This window comes from Pelodiscus sinensis, chromosome 2, assembly GCF_052426305.1.
Source record: "Pelodiscus sinensis isolate ZL-2025 chromosome 2, ASM5242630v1, whole genome shotgun sequence".
Classification (NCBI taxonomy): domain Eukaryota; kingdom Metazoa; phylum Chordata; order Testudines; family Trionychidae; genus Pelodiscus; species Pelodiscus sinensis.
Genome location: NC_143053.1, coordinates 163,521,012 through 163,544,481, shown reverse-complemented (window position 1 = coordinate 163,544,481; position 23,470 = coordinate 163,521,012). Strand labels below are relative to the sequence as shown.

General features: G+C 43.2%; 1 protein-coding gene across 2 annotated transcripts in view; it reads left to right on the top strand.

The window, feature by feature from the left end:
• CUL1 (cullin 1) overlaps positions 1-23,470 on the top strand; it is a 94,389-nt gene that overhangs the window by 8,869 nt on the left and 62,050 nt on the right. Inside the window, exon 1 of one of the 2 annotated variants that reach the window (XM_075921711.2) lies at positions 7,341-7,460. The exons of the other annotated variant lie outside the window; for it this stretch is intronic. The gene's annotated coding sequence lies outside the window, so the exon portion shown is untranslated. Of the gene's footprint in view, positions 1-7,340; positions 7,461-23,470 lie in introns of those variants that run through there. 2 annotated transcript variants of the gene reach the window in all.

The following is a 23,470-nucleotide window of genomic DNA, read 5'->3' as shown; positions in this document are numbered from 1 at the left end:
ATTTGCTGGACTAGGGAAGGTCCCTCCCTTCCTGACTTGTGCAGAAAGACCGGTCATTCACTCTATAGAGTACGGGTTTGCTGATCTTTTTTCATGAGTCTATGAAAGCAGCAAATGTTGTCAAGCAATAGGACAGGTCCTTTGAGATTGGGATCCTATTTTCTGTCTCAATGGGAAAAGTTGACCAAGACAAGTCTTACAAATGATTAAAGACAGTTATGCTACAATAATTCATGAAACCTTTCCAGGTTTCTAGACTTTCCTTCAGATAACAACATTAGAGAAGACTGGCAATTCCCTTGTGATTCAGATTACTAAAAACCAACTGCTTTACATAGAAACTTTAGAGGCTGTGCAGCATAATGAGAAATTCCGGGGTTTTTATCAGTTCTATTTGTAATACTTTAACAAAGTAAATGAACTCAAAATGTCAGAAGAGATAACAACCTGCTCATAATACGTGTCTGCATCGTGCTGGGAAATTTCCTGACCTCTGCAAACAAGAAGTGTACCTGGATAAAGCAAGGTTTGTGTACAACTCACAACAGTACCGGTACAAAGCTCTCCCCCTTCAGGATGTCAGCCTGTCAGAGGATTAACCAAAGCATGCATATACAGACTATACATCCATTTTTAGACTGCATCCCTTAGCCTTTGCTATTGATCTGGCATCGTCCCTCATTCAAAAGCAGAATTATTAACTTTTGAGAAGAGTAATGTAATCTCTTCATAATCTATTATTTGCCTGAGAATGGTGAGAGTACAGTGCAGGGCAGAGGATCATTTACCACTGACGGACTTCATAGGCACAAGTGATAGATCTGTGTGTCAGCTAGAAGAACCACAATTAAAAATATTTCAATGGTTCCAAGGCCAGAAGGGACCATTGTGATCATCTTGTCCTACCTCCTATATAATACAGGCTATAGATCTTCCCCAACATAATTCCTAGAGCATATCTTTTAGAAAAACCTGACAATTTGATTTAAAATGGTCAGCGATGGAGAATCCAACATTAAATATTGGAACAATTTACCAAGGGGTCATTACTCTCACTGTTAAAATGTACGCCTTATTTCCAGTCTGAATTTGTATAGATTCAGTTCCAGCCATAGGATTGCATTTTACCTTTCTCTACGAGATTGAAGAGCCCTTCATTAAATATTTGTTCACATGCAGGTACTTATAGACTGTAACCAAATTACTCCTTAAAATCTCCTTGTTAAGCTAAATAGATGGAGCTATTTGAGTCTATCAGTATAAGACATGCATCTGAAAAAACTTTTTCTGAAAGACAGCATATACATGCAAAAGCGCATCGAAAAAACACAACTTTTTCTGAAAGAGAGCATCCAGACTGATTGGAAGCTTTCTTGCATAAAAGGCTCTAGTTTTCAAGATATGCTATTGGGTCAGTATATACGACCCTTGACTTGTGAATGGCGGAGGATAAGTGAGTTATAAAGGGAAGAGATCTCAATTTAAACCAGAAATGACTAAAATACATCTTTGACTGGATCTATGAATAAATCTATGACTGGATTTGGACAGTATTTGCTTTTTAGGCAAAACAATGAATGATGCAATCTGAAGTTGGTATTGCATCATACATTATATGAATTGCATCATGTTATTCTTAGACGTCATGGATGTTTTGCTGCATAATGGCAATGTTTTGCCATCAATTCCAGTTGGTCATGCAGTCCATATGAAGGAAACCTATGACAACATGAAACAACTTTTGAGGTGCATAAACTATGATCAACATCAGTGGCAGCTTTGTGGCAATTTGAAGGTTGTTGCTCTCTTGCTTGGTCTGCAGACTTGATACACAAAGAACTGCTGTTTTCTCTGCGAATGAGATAGTCATGCAAGAGATTCCCACTACATCAAGATAGATTGGCCACTCTGACAGTCTGGGAGGAAAAGTGTTCAGCATCCACCACTTGTTGAATCAAGGAAGATTTTGTTACCACCCTTACACATCATGCTGGGTCTGATGAAGAACTTTGTCAAGGCCATGGACAAAACAATTTATTCCCTTTTTATAGCCAAAGTCCAGATACAGGCCAGAGGCTGAAACCAGGTGATCTGAGTCTGAGAACAAGCCAAATTGATACTGTAACGCTAACAGACCATCTCAAATAAAAGCCATAGGTCAATTTACTTGTTAGAGTAGAACAAAGAGGGATGTCAGCACATTACAATTATATGGCATATGAACTGGTAATTACATTTAAACTAAAGTTACCTGTTGACTGCTATTGCTTTATATTATGCATATTCCTGTACTTAACTAAGCATTGATCAAAAGTGTGTGTCAATGTGTAAACTTCATGCAAACTAATGAAGGATTGTTTGAATTGCAGTAACTAAATGCATTGTGTATATCTCTGCAACTGGATTGCACATCAAATGCAATTGGAGCTTTGGAACTATAAATGAATAAGCATGTTAACTTCAAAGCAAGCATCATTATGCTCGATGATGGAAAATCTGCAGACCCATTTTGCATTTAGTCTAGAAAGGAAAAGCCCATGCTGTGACAGAAGCAATTGCCAGATTGCTTTCAGAGCAAACAGCTATATGGATCTAGGTGTGATCTTGTATCTCTAAGCTGTTTGGATACTTTCAGGGAGCATTCCAGATGCAAAACAGAGATCCCCAGAAAACCGGCAGATTACACTGGTCTACAATTTTTAGAAGTCGTCTGCTTCAGAGATAAAATGTGCTATTTATTAAGTATTTTGATGTGCTGAATTCAAATATGACAATTAAAACAACTGATTGACTACTGTTGCTCTGCCCCGGGCTTCCTGGAATCAGCCGCTGATCAGTTTCAACAGCAGCTGAATCTGGACTCCTGGGACGGAACAGCTGGGGCACTGCCAGGTAGGTCCCCGCAGGACCAACCCGGCAGCACCCCAGCTGCTCTACCCTAGGCGTCCCGCAACAAAAGCCTGGTCTGCTGGGGGGGTGGGGACGCACTAGCTGCGCCCCCTCCCCCCCCAGCAGACCAGGGAGACCCGAGCAAAGCCGCGGAGGGACAAAGGAGCAAAGGAGGCAAAGGAGCAAAGCCGCAGAGGCGGGGGATCCCGCCGCCTGTGCGGTTTTGCTCCGGGGCAAAGGAGCAAAGCCGCATGGGCAGCGGGGTCCGCCACCTGTGAGGCTTTGCTCGGGTCTCTCTGCTGTGCTGGGGAGTCCCCGCCCAGCACACCAGGGAGACCCGGAGCAGCTTTTCTCGCCCCGGAGGATGCGGTGGCGGGACCACTGCCCGCGAGCTCCGGGGCGAGAAAAGCCCTGTTCGCAAGTGCGGATCCGACATAAGTCGGATCCGCGTAAGTTGGGGACTGCCTGTACTCAGTTTGGCTTATCTATGGTCACTGATTTCAGTTCTGCTACTGGTCCAGATCTCGGTTCCAGCACTATCTCAGCACAGTCCCAACCCCCTGATTGGTTTCTAGCTCTACTCCAACCTCTGTAGGCATGACTATCAGAAGACGGAGCCTGATAGTAATGTGCACTTTTGCATGAAATTCCCTGCCTTTTTCTGTTATCATTGGTCCTGAAACCGGAATTCCTTCAGCATGTTTTTATTTGAAACGTATATGTAGCAACATCTAAATCCTCCAATGAAGATTTTTTCAGTCTTTCTCTTCAGTACACTGAGCATTCTATTAACATCATGATTAAAGTTATGAATCCATGATTTGTCCATGTTCAAGTCATACACAATTCACAAAAAACAATTATACACTAGTGACATTTTTTTCTTGCTGGAATACCGTGCTCAAATTTCTCTATGAACTCAAGTTTCTGTTAAAGGATTAAGAAAACTTTCTTTTTGTCATGCCATGGGACAAAAAAAAAAAAAAAATAGATGGTAATAGTTTGTCCATAATTCAGGCTTTTTCCTTTTTTTACTCCTTCAAAGATTTTACCCCCTTTTATATCTTAGGTATGGCGTGATCCTTTTCTTGGTTTAGCACTTGAAAACAATGCTGACTTTAACAGTGTAAGAATTTAATTAAATGCTGCTATAATATTACAAAATGCAGTTAAAACAAACCTCGAGAGACTTACCATTGTTGTCCTCATTTATCAATAATGTCCCTCATTGGTTTCCTCCTTCCTCTGATAATCTTTTTCCGGATTCTACCATGGAGACAGCGTGTTATTCATCATGTGCTTTAACTCCACCCCTAATATATAACTCCTACTCTGGCAAATGAAAAGTGTTATGTCATGCTTAGGGACAGAGATTATAAAGCAATTTCTTCATGGACAAATTTAGTGCATGATACAATCCTTCACAGTTGTCAAATAGGTTATGTCTAAACTGCAGTTTTTTTTGGAAAAAGGTACGCAAATTGCAAACTGCAATTTGCATACCTTTTTCCAATTCTTTTTTCGGAAGAGGCTTTTCCGACATTAGGCCCTGTCTACACGGGGCCAAATGTTGGAAAAACTTCCTCTTTTGGAAGAGCTCTTATTGCTTATAAAATGAGAAATACAGGGCTTCCAAAAGAACACGCCTGCTTTTTTGGAAACTGTTCTGAAAAAGCAGACACGTTCCCCGGATGTGGCAGAGTTTTTCTAGGATATCTGTACCAGGAAACTCTGTACTGTAGACATAGCCTACGGTCCATCACATCAACTGATCCTACTCCCAATGTGGTGCTTCTTGATTGCTATGCAGCACTGTTTTCTTAAGGGAGCTCTCTCAATGAATTTGATTATGTTCACTTCAGTGAATGGTTCTGGAGATTTTATTGTATAAGAAAATAATTCTGTCTTTGTTGTGGGGGCAACAACTAACTGTGGGGAGTTTAAACTGCCAAATTTTGAAAATGGTGCACAGCCTATGATGCCAAAATGTGAGCTGATACTTTCTGGGTGAAAAGGAATATGCTCTCCTAGCCTGTAATTCTACTTTTTGCGCAATTTGTACCATAATATACTCTTGAGTGTTGCACTCCCTGGGCTAGATTATGATGTCCTTTACACTGGTGTAAAAGCAGAGTAATTACATTGACTTCAGAGAAGTTACTCCAAATTTTCTTTCTCAGATCAGAATCTAGCCTGCTGTCTGGAGAGAAAAATGACCAGTGGATCTGTATTTGAACTGCTTGTAATGAAAAGGTGCAGAGGCCTCCCAAAGCCAAATTTTCAGGTGCACAGAAGAGTGTGGGTACCCTGAATCCCTAAATCCTGTTCCTTCTCCTTTTTCAGTGGAACCTCTTTAATTACACTGAATTATGGCCTTCAGTAGTTCATATCTCTGTTATTCTTCAGAAGAATGCATTTAATTATGCAAAATTATATAAACATAATTTTATATATCTGAGTTATATAAAAATTGTATCGTCTTGGTGTATGTAAAGTTATTTAATATATTTAAAGGTTTTTAATTGATTAACTCTAATTTTAAAGGCAATGTAGTCCACTTGATGGGACATAGAATTGGGAGCCAGAAGACCTGGTTTCTATTATCAGCTCTACCATTGATCTGCTATGTGTTCTTGGGCAAATTACTTTGCTAATCTATGCCTCTGGCATCCCATCCACCCTTTACCTGTCTTGACTGTTTAGATGATAAACTCTTTAGGAAAAGACTGTATCTTACTATAAGTGTGTATAGTGCTAAGGATAAAGAGCCTCTGAGCTCAGTCTCAGTAGGCTGTAGGTGCTTCTGTAACAGAAATAAGAATATTATTTTTCTATCGCCATTCATGGTACCAAGGAAGCTTGATTTCAAAGAAAGAGTAACAAAAATAGCATCACTACCATTTCCTCTCAAAAATATCCACACTCTCTATTTTATATAGTATGGAATAAACAAAATGCATGAGTTTGACAGTATAATATTTTATTGACATTCATTTTGGAGGAGCTATATTGCAGGGTTATGTAGCCTCCTCAAACTATGCTAGTGAGCATAGGTCAGTCACAGCAAGTAACAGGAAACAGTTTGGGACAGACGGTGAATATATGATACCCAACTGAAATGGTATGGGCGCTGCAGGCAGTCAGTATATTATCCAAACTGACACTTTCTCAGGGTGTTCTCAATTTTGCAAGATATGCTCTACAGTTATTAGTAACTGCAGAGGGGTTACTGTCTTGAGAAAGGCAGCATAATGCTATCAATGATGTGAGAGGGTATCATTTATAGGGAGCAAATGACAACTGCTGAATTAAGTATCCTCTTCAAACACTGCTCAGGTTCAATCCGACTTGCAATAACTGCAAACCTTACAGCCCAATGTCATATATCAACACCAGGCCTTCAACGTCTCCTCCAATAATTCCTGTAAGATGACTTCTACATTTCTACTTACCCAGTGAGGCAATACATTCCCCCTACCCCCATCACATCCTCTAGAGCTCACTTCACTGTCTGTAAACAACATACGGAGCTTCAGCATGTGCCCCAATCGACAGGACAGGAGAGAGTCTCTCTCAAACAAACCTGTGGCCACTACCGGACTTTCGCCACTTTGGCCCAACTCATCAGTTAATAAAGTAACAGGCCTGAGTTATAGCCACCTCCCCCCCGCCCCCCGCACCCCCAGTTTCTATGAATTTGTGGACACCGGCTATTCCCCACGAGTCATACTGATGGCAGATGCGATAGAATCATAGAATCATAGGACTGGAAGGGACCTCGAGAGGTCATCGAGTCCAGCCCCCCGCCCTCAAGGCAGGACCAAGCTCCGTCTACACCATCCCTGACAGATGTCTATCTAACCTGTTCTTAAATATCTCCAGAGAGGGAGATTCCACCACCTCCCTTGGCAATTTATTCCAATATTTGACCACCCTGACAGTTAGGAATTTTTTCCTAATGTCCAATCTAAACCTCCCCTGCTGCACTTTAAGCCCATTACTCCTTGTCCTGTGCTCAAAGGACAGGAAGGATGTTCCATCCACCCTTCACTGGAGGACTCTAGGACCAATATGACCGATTCACTGGGGGAAGGGTGGTTTAGCCAACTCCTGCCTCGTCTCTCAGGCTGGCTGGAGGGGAGGGGGGGAGTCAGTCTCCAGAGTGCGGTGTCTGGGCGGGAGTGCACTTGCTGAGTTAGTCCCCCCCCCCCCCACCTTCTCCCTCCCGCCTATTGCGATGGGGGGGGAGGGCTCCCCCCGCTCTGTCCACATCGGGGAGTGCGGCTCGGTCTCGCTCTGGGATGAGGGGTGAGCGCTGGGGGGGGGGGGGGTCGGCAGGTGGGTGCTGGCTGGGGGGAGGGGCGCCCCCCGCGGGTGCGGAGCGGGGCCGCGTCCCGCTCGCTGGGGCGGGACGAGCCCGGAGGCGCGTCTCCCAGCGGGGCGGGGCGCGTTGTGCGGCGGGGGCGGCGCTCGGGGAGGGAGGGAGGCGGCGGATCCGGGGCCTGGCGGAGGCGGAAGGGGCGGGCGGACGCGGCGCGGCCGGGCCTGACTCTGCGGGACGCGCGATGCTGGTGAGTGCCGAGGCCTCGGCGGCGCCGCGGTGTCGCAGTGAGGCCGGTGGCGGCGGGGCGGGCCGGGCGGCGGGGTCCTTCCGCAGCCGCTGCTCGCTGCGCTCTGCCGGCGCGTTTTGCGCCCCTGGCCCGGTAGGGCCGAGCCCGGGCCAAGATCCGGCTGCTCTGGCCCCGGCCCGGCCGCTGCTGAGAGGCCTGGAACTACGCACTGGAAATGCCTTTCCCCGGGCCGCCCCGCTTGCTCCCCCCTCCCGTATCGCCCCTGGGATCCCCGAGCCTGCCCCTTCTCCCCGCCCTGGCGGCCGCAGGAGCCTCCTGCTCAAGGGGGCAGGTGCCACAACGCCTCAGTATTGTTCCTGGAGCCTCCCCTCCCGCAGGGGCAACCTCAGTGGCTCCCTCCTCGCCCCCTGTGGGCAGGCCCTCTCACTCCCAACATTATCCCAGTCCCTCCAGAATATTCTCTTCCACAGCTCCTTCCTCAGCCCAGCCCTCAGTGACTGCCAGACCTCGGTATCAGCTCGATTATCTCTGACCCAAGTACCATCATCCCAGTTTTCTCCACCCTCCTTCCACTCCTAAAGCCCCCTTAAAGACTTTCCCCAAAGCCCCCGACTTTTCCTATATCCCCAGTGACTGACCTTTAATATTCTGCCACTAGCCAGTGGCTTTATCCTTACAGCCCTCTGTGTTCCTCACTGATAACCCTAAAAATGCTCTAGTTCACATTCTGCCACCCACTACCACCTCTGTATCACAGCCTTACAGTAATTTATTTTTCTTTAACTGGGATCCTTTCCCCTATCCCTTTAATCACTCTTTGCCCCTCAGTGTGAAGGAGTCATTCATAATTATTCCCCCCACAACTATTTCTTGCTCTGATCATCTTATTTACTTACTCTCATCTTTCCCTAAGATCCCTCATTATGGTCCCATTACATTTCTTCCTTCTTTCTGTAAAACTGTATGCCATCTTCCCCTATTTTGTACTTGTATTCTCTTGCCTTGCCTTTTTTAATGTTGGCTTAATTTAACACCTTTTTCTATCCAGTCTGTGCACACCAATTTCCCTGTCTTTTATATTTGGCCCAAACTATGTTTTTAGTTGTTTTATAATAATAACTAACTAGTTAACTAGTTTAACCATTCCTTCCAGTACTCTGAATCAATTTTTAGTTACTGCACATATCACTTTTCTCTTTTGTATCACTTTTTATCCGGAGATAATAATCTGGTCCATCTGGCACTTCTGTAAAAATCTGCTATTTTGGAGAAGGTGGGGGGGGGGGGGGAATAGTGAGAAAAATTGAGAGTTAGTATAAAATACCAACTCAGAAATTATTTCTATTACCGTATTGTGATTTTGGGGGAAGGAGAGATGTTCAGGAGAAAAAACTTGTTGGACTCTTTTCTTCTTCAAAAGCAAATGTGTAGTAAATTGGCCCACTTTCACTATCTTTAACCTGGGTATTTTTTGTAAAGAATGGGATTTCATAGAGTTGACCTGAGATGAACCTCTTACAAATTGGTTGCTTCTTTGATTTTGTGGTTCAAGAGATTCATAGATGATAAGACCAGAAGGAACCACTCTGATCATGTACTTTGACCTTCATTATATAGAACTTCCCTGAAATAATTCCTGTTTGGACTAGAGCATAGCTTCTAGAAAAACAGCCAAACTTGATTTTAAAATTGCCAATTGTTCCTCTCTGTAGTTGACCACTTTGCCTTGCTCCTCTTTTCACTGTTAGTTTCCTAATCTGTTAACCTTGATTGCTTTAGCCTTGTAACTTGAATATTGCAGACAGAATTAAGCATCATGCATGATTACATTAAAATACTGCGTGTGTGGATAATGTACAAAAAGACAATGGATGAACTTGCTATATAAAATACTAACAGAATTTTGCTGTTTTTATAATGTAATAATTAAGGAGATATTAAATATGTTTTATTAAATATTCATCAATTACATTTCTCTGGTGCTGGATTGTTAGTTTGAGTACATGAAACATAGGCATATTCTACTAAGGAATGATTCACTGGTGACGGTGGTTACCAGCATAGGGTCCGCCTGTACTTATCTCTGCTGGCACTGGATGTAATTTAACTGCTAGTCGACAAAATGACTTTTAACATGCCTCCTTTATACTCTCTCTAGTATTACTGAAAACATTTTGTTCTATGTGCACCAGCAATTCAATTATTTTCAACTAGTTTTAGAGGATGGGGGAAAGGGAGACATATCCATTGCTGACAACAAAGGGTAATTTTCCTGCCATAGATAGATATAAATGCCGTGTGCAACAAGTTTGAGGATTTTATAGTCAGTTGGTGGCAGGGATGTAAAATCCTGTACAATTGGTTAAATGGTGAAATGTGGCATTTTAACCGATTACAGGGAGCCTGGGTGGGGGAGGCCACTTGAGCCCCCTAGGATGGAGCAGTGCCACCCACCCACAGAGGCTGGACTGGAACATCTACCCCGCCCTTCCCCTCCTTCCCCTCCTCCCCCAGCTCCAGGCAGGGGCTGTTCCAGCCCAACTTTGTCCATGGATAACTGGAGCAGCCCCTGTCCAGTGAGAGTGCTCCCGTGCGGCTGGAGTAGCCCCCTGCCTGTGGCAGGTGGGAAACTGCTCTAGCCTCCACTAGTTAATGGTTAGCTACAACCAGTAAGCATCACCTATTAAGGGTGATGCTTATATCCCTAGTTTGTGCCACAGTCACATTACTGACGTTAGAAATAAAAGTTCTGTTTGTACCTGCACAGCTTTGCTCTATTGCAGCCATGATTGAGAGACTGTATTTACCACAATGTATACTCTTGTTTGTATCCATGAATTCTAGGAAAAATTTGGGGACGTGTCTTATTACCTCAGGAAGGGACACAGAGTCTGAAAGACATGCACACAGAACAATATCAGCGGCACGTGGGGTTGTGTATTTTTAGGGTTTTCCGCTGTAGTTTGAGTACATGAAACATGGAAAGGAACTAGTGAAACCAGTAATAAACTTAGTTATGGAGTTCCTGGCACCACAATAAAAATGTGTACATCAGTTGCAGAAAGACAACTATGTGCTAATCTAGGCCTCTGGTACGGGCAAAACATAGCTAATTGCCACAATTCATGAATTTCACAGATAAGGTAGATGAAAGCAAATGGCGACTTGAGCCAACTGTGCCAATAACTAGTACCAAGCTTTTTTAAAAGTTGTAGTCTTATATTAGATAGGTATTGCATAGGGTTTCTTTTTAATCCGTCACTGTGATCACTCTGTTTTTTTCCATTTATTAGCAAGAAATAAAAGGAAATAGCTTAAGAAATGAGAGAGAAAGCTGTTGAGTTAGTCTTTTACTAGCATTTTTTTGTAAAATGTTTCACTGTGATTGTCCACTGGGAGAACTAATACAGATTGGCTACTGGTGTGTGAACTGCTGTGCAGCCTAGACTTGTTGTGAGCAGGGTTAAATAACATGGAGGTGAAGTTGTCAAGGTCAGTCTGCTCTGGGGTTCCCGCTGGTGGAGCGACACTGGCACTAGTACAGGAGTAAAACAACATATCTGCATCAGGCTTTTCACAATACCATTTAATGTAGCATTATAAGATGTCTTGGCTATCTCCAGTGCTTGCGGGAGGAAATCTTGTTTCATGAGATGGAGTGGGGGCTGCCCCGTGAGGCCGAGAGCCCAGCAGAGGAGCTGTCCTTGCAGTGGCAGGGCTGCCACGGTGAGACCAGGAGCCCAGCATGTGGAAGGGCCAGCAGCAGGGGGAAGCTGGCCGGGAGGCTGGCAGCGAGGCCATGGTGGGAGGCTGGTGGCGAGGCGTGGGTGGGGTCTAGGCTTATCAGTTAATCCAAATGACTGCATGGAACTCCCCCCCCCCCCCGCCACCTGCTAGTAGCAGTGTGGGTGGCATGGGGCTCGCCGGGAGTGTACTGGCTGCAGGTCCCACCTCCGGGGAGTATTTTGGTAACTGTGTAACTGCTAAAAATTGTTGTGGCTACATGATTACTAAAATACATGGTATCTAGCATCCATAATTCTAATTCTAATTTAGATTTTACACTGACTTGTTAATATAATACATTCTGCATCCATGGTGTTTTATATTTGAGAACCGTGAAGGGTTTACAAGCCTGAATTACTTTTCCAACCTCTAAGTAATAGTATTAATCCTGTTTTACAGATTAGGAAACACTGGCACAGGACGTTTGTGGCAGAGCCACAGATATCTGATTGCTTGGTACATAGCATTGTACCAGCGCCACACATCCTTTCTCATGTGAATATCACAATTTTTATTTGCTATTTTCAGAATCTGGGACAAAATTACTGTAGTTTCCCCATCCCCTCATCTTCTACTTTGATTAGTCTGCTTTTGGAAGCATTGTCAGTCAGAAGGTTCAGTGTTAGATGGTCAAATGGAATTTGTGTAGTTTGATAAGTAGGGATGTCAATGTATAGTCGACAATTAACAAGCGTACGCTTGTTGGTTAATCTTGTTGACTACTCGCATTCTTCCCCTTGCTGCCTCTGATACAAAGCTGCTTTCCCCCAGCACTGGCTCCGTGGTCCTGCCCTCCCCCCCACCGTGCTGCAGTACAGAGGTGGTAGTGCGGGGGACGTGGAGAGGAGGTTTCTGTGAGGCCTGCCATGGGCAGAGGCTGCTTTGAGGTACCAGCCCCTGTTTGTGGGGGGTCCAAGCTTTACACGGACAGCGGCTGTTCCGCATCTCCCAGAGTAGCTTCTGTCTACGGTGAGCCTGGGCCCACTGTGAGCAGAGGCTGCTTCACGGTACCAGCCGTGAAGGTCCGTGGAGGGTCCGAACTTAGACCTCCCATGGATAGGGGCTGCTTCTGCCCTGCTCTGCTGCCTCTGTGTCTGAGGCAGCAGGCAGCTGGTGTGTGAGGGAGAGCCTTTTTTTGAACTGCCTCCCTTCGCGTACCCGTTCCCCCTGATACAGGCAGCAGTGCAGGGTGGCATGGGACTCCCCAGGAGTGGAGCCGGGAGCACACTGGCTGCCGGCCTTGCCCTGGGGACTATCAAATAGTCATGTAACCGCAAAGATTTCATGGGGTTACACAACTGTTCAAACACCTATTATCTAACACCCCTACTGATGACGTTTTAAAATCTCATACAAAAGGTAAAGGATTGGAACACATTTAATCTTTTGTAACATCTTTCAATTTGTACAAGGGATGTTAAATAGTGGTTAGTAAGCTAATTGAGTAGTCAATGGAATTTCCTTCAGCTACTCAATTAGTTGATAAAGAGGTTCACTGCAGCTCATGCCTGATCCCAGACGCTATGCCTGGTCCCAGATGCTGCACCTCTGCTTTTTAAATGTAGTAAGAGCCTGGTATAAAAGGCAAATCCTCAGTGGTCTGGGACTGGGCACAAGGCAGGACTCAGCTGTCCTGGCTCCGTGCCTCGTCCCAGAGCACTGTGGATCTGCCTGGCAGCTCTTACTTCATTTAAAAAGCAGAGGCATAGTGTCTGGGATCCAGTGTGAGCTGAGACTGCTCAGGGTCTGCCGCTGCACCTGTGCCTCCCCCTGCATGGAGACAGTGCTGGGGTGAACTGGCTTTTAAGCCAGCTCCCCAAAACACTGGCTCCTGCTCCTGATACGGGGTAGCTGCAGGGGAAAGTGACTAGTCAAGTCACTATATCCCTAATTTGTACACTTTATTCTAGAATTACTTGAAAATGTCACTATTGGATCTGCTTTTTAATTAAACTTATATATACCTGCAATAGTAATTTCTCTATATATAAAATAAATTTTCTGCGGGATGACAGAGTGATGTTATGATGTCACTCTGTGTCCCCCTGCTCCCTCAGCCACCCTGCCTCCTCTGTGCTGCAGGTTGGGAGCTATGTGCCCTCCCCCCAATCCTTCCCTGGGCAGCTGAAGCCGCGGGGCCTCCCCCTGATCCTGGGTTCCCCGCTGGGGACTTTTGTGCATTTGAAAGAAGGCACCTGTGTGCAGCCCAGACTTAGTGGGCCCTCCTGCTGGCCCCAAGCTGTACATGGAGTTCCGCATTCCTCCCAGCGGGGGCTCTTGTACATTTCAGAGGAGGAATGCGGAAGTGCCTATCAACTAGTCAAAAAACTATCTGATAAGCAAATGCACATGGGATAGTCGACTAGTCTTTAACTTCCTTAACATGTTTACATGTAGAGGGCCAGGCAGGAGTGGTACTCATGAGGAGCCAGCTTTTAATCCGTCTCCCCATGAGCAATGGCTCCCGCCTTCCTTCCCACCTCTGGGATGCAGTGCGGGCGAGGCAGCTCCTCAGGACCCCCACAGAGGCAGCAAGGGTGTGTGTGCATGTAACCATTAGAATTAATCAATGAGCCCAGGCTTATTGGTTAATCATGGAAATGGCTACATGTTGGCATCCCTAATATAGACCTCTTCATGACAAGAAACAACAGAAAGTACCATTAGTTCTGTTCTTTCCAGAACCAAAGTCCTGGCTCCATGGCATAAGTGTTCCACATATCATGGTGGAGCCATCTGATATGTGTGTTCCCACCCTTCCTCCAATACACGGGGTTTTCCTCAAGATCTTGAGGACGAGGTGGTGCTCATTTGCATAGCACTACATAGTCCTGGCAGCATTGGTTCACAATGTTGCTGAGCCTGTTGGTAGACAGGCCAATACCCCTCCATCTCCATTTTGATCTCATCACTGAAGACCACGGCCAGTTGCAGCACCCCAACCTGGAGTGTCTCCCCTCATGGCATAGAAACGTCATGGTTAAACCAGCTAGAACACCAGTGTTTGGACTTAGATATCCTGTGGGGCAGCAGGAAACCCTCCACCTGGGCAGCATGCATAGCAAAAGGGAAGAGTTTCTCATTTTGGTCCCTTCAGGAGGGCATTCGCCTACAAGAAACCACCTCCCACTGGTCTGGCATTTCAGGGGTAAAAGGTAAAGATGAGTGCTATTATCCATTAATTCCACTTACTGGCCAGACCTGTGGTCGTGGAGCCTTTAGATAAACAAAGTGAAAGAGGCCATTAGCAGCTCTTTCAGGCTTTGTCTACACTACAAACTTTTTGTGGAAGAGGCAATGCAAAGGCAGTGCTCATTAACAATTCGCACACTTCATTTGCATAGTCTCGTCCGATCTTTATTGCACAAGAGGTTTTTGCGTAAAAACAAGCAGTGTGGACGTGTCCGTTTTGTGCAAAACCCTCTTTTGGCGCAAGATCCTTATTCCTCTGTTTTACAGGCATAAGGATCTTGCATAAAAAGGCTTTTTTTGCGCAAAAAGGCTTTTTGTGGACATGTCCTCACTGCTTGTTTTTGCACAAAAACCTCTTGCGCAAAAAGGATCAGAAGAGACTATGCAAATGAAGCGCGCAAAGTTGCTAATGAGCACTGCATTTGCATTGCCTCTTCTGCCAAAAAAAGATAGTGTAGGCATAGCCCCAAAGCGGGCCTGCAGCCCCCTTTGAGAAACACTGGCATAGATGAAAGCACTATAAGTTGAAAGAACACCCTCAAAAAATAGAAAATATCAGTGATTTTCTTCAGGAGTCAGTACTGAGTCCTGTACTAAGGATGTTAACTATCGATTAATTTACTAGTCTAGTGGATGGAATTTCCTGGGATTAGCTCCATGCAGTGTTTCAAAGGGGCAGTACCACGCTGTGCAGTGCTGGTGCTTCGAAGTACCCTCCCTCTCCCCCCTCCTACACCCCATCTGATAGAGGCAGCAAGGGGAGGAGGGAGCGACTAGTCGACTTGATAATCCGATAAGCATTTGGTTATCGGATACTTGATTAGTCCTTTACATCCTTATTCTGTATGGTTACATATTTTCATTAATGTCTTGGATAATGATATGGAGAGTGTGCAGGTATCCCCAAGCTGGACAGGAATGCAAATGCTGTGAATTAGAATCATAATGACTTTGATGAACTAGAGCAGCATTTCCCAAAGTGTGGTCCACGGCCCAATGCCAATTCTTAGAAAAAAAAAAAAATACCCGTCCTCAGAAAAATGTTTGTGCATGATTCTTGGGTGAGAGCCCTCTGCCGGGGATGCTCCTGGAGGTGGGGCTAGATCAGGCAGGCGCTAGGACCCAGGGAGAAGGCCATGCGCCATGCACACTGATGCAGAATGTCTGGCGCTGAACGCAGCTGGGGGAGCTAGCACCGGCTGATATAGCGGCCGCGATTGGGGCCGGGGGACAACCCGCTGTGATTGGGGCCGGGGGGGGGGGGGGGACGGAACAACCCGCTGGACAGCTAGGGTGAGTGACACGCCTGGGGCAGGGTGCGGCCTGCGGTTTCACCCACAAATGCAGGCACGACTGGGGGAGAGGATACAGGGCTACTCACCTGACCTCCAGGGCCCATATAAGCCGAGTCACCGAGCAGACCTGAGAGGGACCTTCCAACCTTACTGATCCCAAATGGGGGTAAAGTAGATACCTCTGGGTTGGGATCGGGAAACCGCCCAGGGCAGTCAACTGGGCCTGCTCCTGTTGGCACTGTGGATTTGGGGAGGACCAGAAACAATTTCTTTGCATATTTATTATTTGCTTAATGAATATGCAAATAAATGTTACTGGTCCTCCTAAAGCTTGTGAATGGGTTTACTGATCCCCAGTATCAAAAAGGTTGGGAACCACTGAACTAGAGAATTGATGTGAATTCAAAAAGATGATATTCAGTAAAGATGGAGATGAAGTATTTTATTTGGTGCATACCTTCACTTAAAGCACAACAGCGGCACAGCTTCAATGTAGTAGCTGTGATGCGTTAGTGATTTAAGTGTAGATGATGCTCACGCCAAAGGGAGGAGTCACCTGTTGGGATAGGTAATCAGTGTTCCTGAGACGACATAGCAATCAATGTTGAAGGAAGAATTCTTCTGTCACCCTAGTGTTATCCCACTTGGGATTAGGTCAGTATAGGTGTGTGGATTTTTCACACCCCTGGGAGATTGAGGAATGCTGATGTAAGTTCCTAGTACCCTTATGAAGGAAAAATTAAATGTAGAACACAAAATTGGGAATAACTGGCTATATGGTAGTATTGCTAAAAAGGATCACAAAATGAATCCGCAGTCTGATGCAGATGCAAAAAAATACACCCCAGAATTATATAAGCCTTCACCTTTCTTGCCTTACATGACCCGAGTGAGTTGAAAGTCTCTCTGACTTTTGAAAGCATCCGAGTCATCTCTTGTGCCGTCCTTCCCTTTATGAGACAGTCGTCCAGATAAGGGAATATGATGTCTCCGAGACGACGAAGATGGGCGGCGATCTTCTGCTTTATTCAGCGCTAGTTAGCCTCAGCTGGAGTTTGTCCAGGTCCAGGTGCTACACTTTAGGAAATATATGAACAAATTGGAAAAAGTCTAGAGGGGAGAAACGAAAGTGATAAAAGGTTTAAAAACCTGACTTAAGTAAAGATTAAAAAAAAAAAAAACACCCAGGCATGTTTAATCTGTAGAAAAGTCTAAAGCAGGGCTACTCAACTTTGGAAGCCCCGGGGACCACAATGATACGGCACATGCCAAGGGCCGCAACTTAAGTGTGGTTGCATATATGACAGGCATAAATATAAAGTTTAAGGCAAGACTACACAACACACAGACCCCATTTAAGTTGGTTCGGCTGATATTAATAAAATGCAGTATTTACCCGATTTCCATCTATAAGACAGGACTTTTAATGAGCAATGACAGTCCAGGAATTCAACTACTAAAACACATATCAATAGAAGACCATTATATTGACTACTTTTTTGTTTTGGGTCCCACCCGCGGGCCACATGTTGAGCCCTGCATAAACCCAAAGCGTACTGCGGGCCACAAAGAAATGGCCCACCGGCCACATGTGGCCCACGTGTTGAGTAGCCCTGGACTGAAAGGTGTCTGATAAGTCTTCAGTATGTTAAGAGCTAGTATAAAGAAGATCATAATCAATTGTTCTTTGTTCACTGAAGGTAGGACAAGGCAGTATGGGCTTAATGTGTGGCAGGGGAGATTTAGGTTAGTTAGACATTAGGAAAAACTTTCTAACTATAAGAATGGTTTCTGGAAGAGTCTTCTAAGGGGAGTTGTGACATCTCCATCATTGGAAGTATTTTAAAACGTTGGACAAACTTCTGTCAGGGATGGTTTAGGTTTCCTTGATTCTGCCATGCTGCAGGATGTTGGATTTGGTCATGTCTCAAGGTCCTTTCAGCCCTACATTTCTATTATTCTGTATGCAACTGCTTCTGGTTTCAGTCTCTGCTGTTGATCTAAAAAAACCTAGCATGGGTCAGGGAGGCTTCCTAGAAGCTGAGAGCAGCAGATGAATTCAGTAGAATTCTTATCTGTAAAATTTACATAATGAAATTGTTCAGAAATTAGACTAAATAATACTGAAGTTCAGTTTCAGCTATAATTCAGCAAAATATAGAGAAACAGGTTGAACTAAGGACCTCCTGAGGTCTCTTCCAGCTCTGATTCTATGAAGGACACAATTTCAACCTTAACCGAACTCAAATTAACTTTTTTGTGCATTTAAGTTGTATTTAGTATACATTGGTGTAAAATGGATTTTTTAAATCTTTTGTGTTTGTGATGAAATAAGCTCTTAAGTGATGTTAATAGGACTTAGTATTGAGGCTACACTTCTGTGCTTTTAATGCACTATGTTTTGCTTGACTATTTAAATGTAGAATGTAAATTCATGAATAGCTCTGTGGTCTCATGTCAATGGAAAATGTCTACCAAAGGAAAGTGCCGTGGTTTGAGTTTAAAAAAATATATTGTGCTTTAATTCAGGAGACATTAACCTGAGGCAGTGGATATGGTTGGTTTAGGAATTTTATGGTTTTGCTTCCACACATTCTGAAAGTTCCTGTGTTGCTGCTCTTGCATTTAGTATTTACTGACTGGTACCATCAGGAGCAGCAAATGGAAATTGCAATTCTGCCCAATTTAGTAAAGCTGTGGGGAAGTGCTGTGTTATAGACCAGCTGCACAGATGTGGTTCTCTCTGGGAGAGAAGAGGTACCAAACACAAAATGTGGGCTATTGAGTGACATTAAATGTGCAAACTAAGTGATAGATGTGCAAGCCAAATGTGTTGGTAGTGGCTCAACTCATCCAGTTGTCTTTTGTAGATCATCAGAGTTCAATACAAGGCTTAGAACATTGCTGCTTCTATTAGCACAGGCTTGATATGCTGTTAAGGAAACCTACTCAACTTCTGAAGGAAAGATGTGCCTCATTTTCTGTCAAATACCTACCTGAGGGGAATTGAAGGAGCTTTGAAGGAAGTCATGGTTCAGGCCTCTTTACCAAGAAAGTTATTGAGATACATGAATTTTTGAGGTGGGGGGAAAAGGGAGACTTGAGAAGACAAAAGGATTTTTGGAAGATGCCTGAAAAAGCAAAGATTAGAAAAGAAGCCAAAACAGAGAGGGTGAAAGAGAAGAAAGGGGGACACATACAGTTAAGAAAAAGGAAAAAGATGACCAATTTCTGCAAAAACTAAATTATAGAAGTCTGGCTTTCTAAAGAGAACTTTAGAAACATTATCTTTCAAAAAACAATTCTTCTCTGTAATATGAAACCACTTTGGGGAAGATCTTGAAACACACACAAACAAAATTAAACACCTGAATAATCTTTGAGAATAAAAAATTCATGGTTCAGGATCCCTCATGGCTCTGTTGGAGTTGTTAGCAATAGTGAGAATAATTACATTAACACTTTAATTGAAGCAGGGAGCTGCATTTCTTAGCCCATTTTTATGTGCTAGTGATGTCATAAAAATACTTTCAGCTCATGTATTGTTAGGTAAGAAATGGGGCCACAGCTGAGCTTCTTCATTCAAAATACTCACCATTTTTAATCTGAACACAAATTACTCTTTATTACATGTATTTTTCCAAATTCCTTTCTTTTCTTTGCACATATGTCCCTGCTAAAATCCTTTTACTAGTATAACAAGTTTAATGCAAAAATGAACCTGTTTAAGTAAATCAATTTAAAAATCAATGTAGTTAATCTCTGGTGCAGGCTTAATTTACACTGTCTATACTACACAGCTTTTAGTGTAAACACAATTTGTGGGCACTTTTGCCAACAAAATACCTAAACCTCCTTCAGCCAGTGTTTGTGTTGTCAACAGGGGAACACTCCTGTATAGGAATGTAAATGACTAATCGACTAGCAAAAGCTTATCAGATAGTCAACACACTAGTCGACTAGTTGCTTCTCCTCTCCCCCCCCTCCCCATCAGAAAGAGGCAGCAAGGGGGGAATTTGATTAGTTGATTAATCTAATTTTAACATCCCTACTCCTGTAGACAACGTGCTGTTTGAAGTGCCACTTGCTGCTACAAAATTTTTTACCCTTTTTTTGAGGATGGGGTGGGGAATGAGGTGTGTAAACACCTGTGAACAATAACAATTTTGCTGTTTAATTGGCAATGTTGACAACATCTTAGTGACATAAACAGGGTTTAAGGGTGTCAATGTTGACAATTTGCTTTGATTTTTCTTATAAACTGTTTTAGTTAAAATGGTACACTTTTTTGGTATAGACAAAGTGTAGCAACAGTTAGGAGCAGTTGGAAGGCAAAGATACATTTTAAAAACAGCAAGAGTTGTTGGAAATAGTCATCTGATCTTATAGAACAAATGATATTTTTGTCAGATATACGTTCTGAGCCATGCAGAAAAGTTAAATTTGGTTTATTAAAATGTAGGGATGTAAGTGACTAGTCGATTAGTGACTCGACTAATCACTTCTCCCCCGGCCCCCCAGAACCTTTTCCGTGGGGAAAAAGGGTAGGGACGCAGCAGGGAACTGGCGGTGCTTCCACCTTTGAAATGTAGCTAGAGCAGGGCTCTTCCTACATTTTAAAAGCAGAAACGCTGTTGGGAGCCTGAGCCTGGCTGGGGACAGTCCCCCACTGGTCTCCTGCTCCTGGTGGAGCTTTGCTCTTGAAATGTACAAGAGCCCTTTTGGGGCTCTTGTACATTTCAGAAGCAGGGAGCATGGGGCCAGAGGGAGACTCAAACAGTCCCCCACTGGCCATGTTCCCTGCAGTGTTTCCACCTTTGAAATGTAGCAAGAGCCAGTAGGGCTCTTGCTACATTTCAAAGGTAGAGGTGCCCTTATTGACTAATTGAATAGTCAATGCAAATTACATTGACTATTCGATTAGTTGATTGATCTAAATTTAATGTTCTTATCACAATTAAGGTATCTGGCTTAAGCTGGAGGGAAATGCAATGTGTCAGTAATTTAAGGATTTAATGCCTTAGCATTGCTCTGTGTCAATAAATGTAATTGTGTGGCATATGTTTAAAACTGGAAACACTAATTTACCATCAAATATAGAATGGAATAAAAAGGGAAGTTAGTCAATGAGTGATCTTTTTTTTTTTTCATTTATAAGAAATTAACAATTGTATTCCTGTAAAACATGCTTCATTTCAAAACATTGCATCATTAACTTCTTTGGGTGGGCTGCATTAACTTATACTAGGAGCTGGCATGGGCATGGAAGGGAGTGGAAGTGGCAGCAGTGAGGCAGGGCAAAATTTAACTGTTTGGATTATTCCTACTTGAAGGAATAAGAGATCCTCCGGAATAGGGCTTTATTCCGGAGGATCGCGCCAGTCTGGACGCTCTTTTCCGGCTTTTCCCCAAGCCGGAGAAAAAGCGGCGGCCATGTTTATTTAAATCCCACGCGGATTTCCCTATTCCAAAGTTCGAAATTAGCATGCCTATTCCGAAGAAGGGGCCAGTCTAGACCTAGCCATAGATTAAAATGTATTTACCAGAAAAGATTACATGAAGATTGCCATCATTGCTCCCTTGCTTTATGTATAGTCATGGAAGGAAACTAACAGAGAAACATCATTAAATGTTTATTTTGTTTGTTCCAATATTTAAAACAGATTTTTGTCAGGTGGTGAGTATTGAGCCAAGCTGAAGTTGTCATAAAGGTCTGTAGAAATGAATAGATAGTGCTTTTAATGAAAAGTGCTGTGTTGGCGTAAAGCTGTGTTATAAATTGTAAAGTCAAAACTTATATTGACTTTAGTAATGCAGAATCATGCTCCCAAAATGCAAATTAATTATCTTCAGTTTCCTATTTTGAACCATCGGGATCATTATTTCAGGTAGTGTCTAACTTTTTTTTGCCTTTGTTTTGTCTTTTATGCTCATGGTAAAGAAGGTACTAAGCTTACTTTGACAGAATATTATGGAACTTAATCTCATAGGATTTTTTTATAGTTCTGCGTGTTAAATTTTTGTCAGTGCAGCCAGCAGACAACATATGTTAGAGTCTGAAAAATTGTTCCAAGACATGCCACACACAACTCTGAGTTGGCTTCATTGCATCCTTAGCATACACCAAGAGGAGTTGCTTTACCGCTTCATTAACATGAATAGGAGCTTGTACTCAGTACTGGAGGAAGGTGTGGCTGGAATCTAGATTCTGTATGCCAAAGCCACACAGCAATTTAGTGGTCAAGATAGTGTTTCAACTCAGAAGTTCCTGGTTCCTACTTTTAAATTCGGTCCACCAGAACATTTTTTCTGAGGGTATGTCTACACAGCAAAGTTATTTCAGGATACCAGAGGTAACCCAAAATAGCTATCGCTCGTATTTTGAACACATCCACGATTTCAAAATATAGCAGATGCACTATTTTGCCATCCCTGTAAATCTAATTGTACGAGAAGTAAGGGATGTCTTGAAATAGCACTCTATTTAGAAATTTGGCAGTGTGTGGATAGCGCCAAATGATGAAATAAGCTATTTCGAAATAGACTCAAAATAAGCTATGAAATTTGCGTAGCGCAAATTGTGTATCTTATTTCAAGTTTCCAGTGCTGTGTAGACGCACCCTAAGAAAGAACAGTGATGGTTTAAGACTGATAGTAGTACTTACCAGTCTGAGAAGTCCAACAGACTAAGTTTATAATATTGAGCCTTTACTTTTAAACTGGCAATCTGTGCTTTCTTGGAATGGCAGCATGTTTTGGCGAATTAAAATAGGATTGGAATCCAAGAACATCAGATTTCTAATTCCAGGTCTGTAATTGCCTTCCTGAATTATTGCCTTGAGGAAGTCACTTTGAACTATTTCCCTATCTGCAAAATGGGCTGATGCAGCATACCTGTGAAAATTTAATGTTTGTATAGCACGGTGATAAAAAGTTCAGAAGTATTATAAATAATTATGTTCTGGTACATGACATAGTGTTTTTTCCCTGCCATAGTTTATTTCAAGGGCTTTAAATCTGAGTGAAGCTATCTAGAAAAGCAGGGTGAATTGATTTAAATCAAGCCATTTTAAATCATCACAAAAAAGATTTATATCAAATTTCCCCCAGTACAGCTTCACATATTTCTTCAAACAATAGTGGAAATCTGGTCACTGTTAATTTGCAGCTCAGTACAGCATTTTACAACATCTAAGAGGGCAGGGCATGTTTTGTGTAATTTTTTTGTAAATAACTTGATTTTTATTAATTTAGGAAATACATATAACAAGTATTATGTGCTATTAAACTGCATGTGCAGCAGTAGTACATTAGGAATGGTAAGAATGAAGTCACACACACAAACACAATAACTCTTATATTTTATTGAACTAAATCTTAAATGTTACATAAATGTTTCACATTTACAGTTGAAGCAATCGTCCGGGTTTCAGGCTAATGACTATCCTTAAACTCCTTTATTTTTTTTTTAATTTTCAGATTGTATTCACGCCAACAGACAAGTCTTCAGAACATAAAGTGTAGGGTGTCCTTGAAACTTCTACAACTAGTTCTCACCTTCCTTACTCCCATTATCATTTTAGTGCAGATCTGGATCCAGAAAAGCTAAGACACTTATTGAAAATAATTGAAAATAATTATAGGACGGGATTCCTTTGGGAAAGCTGAGTTATGGTGAAGTAAAATGGGGAATAGATTTATGACATCATCGTTTCAGTCTGTGACAGTGATGCTCAA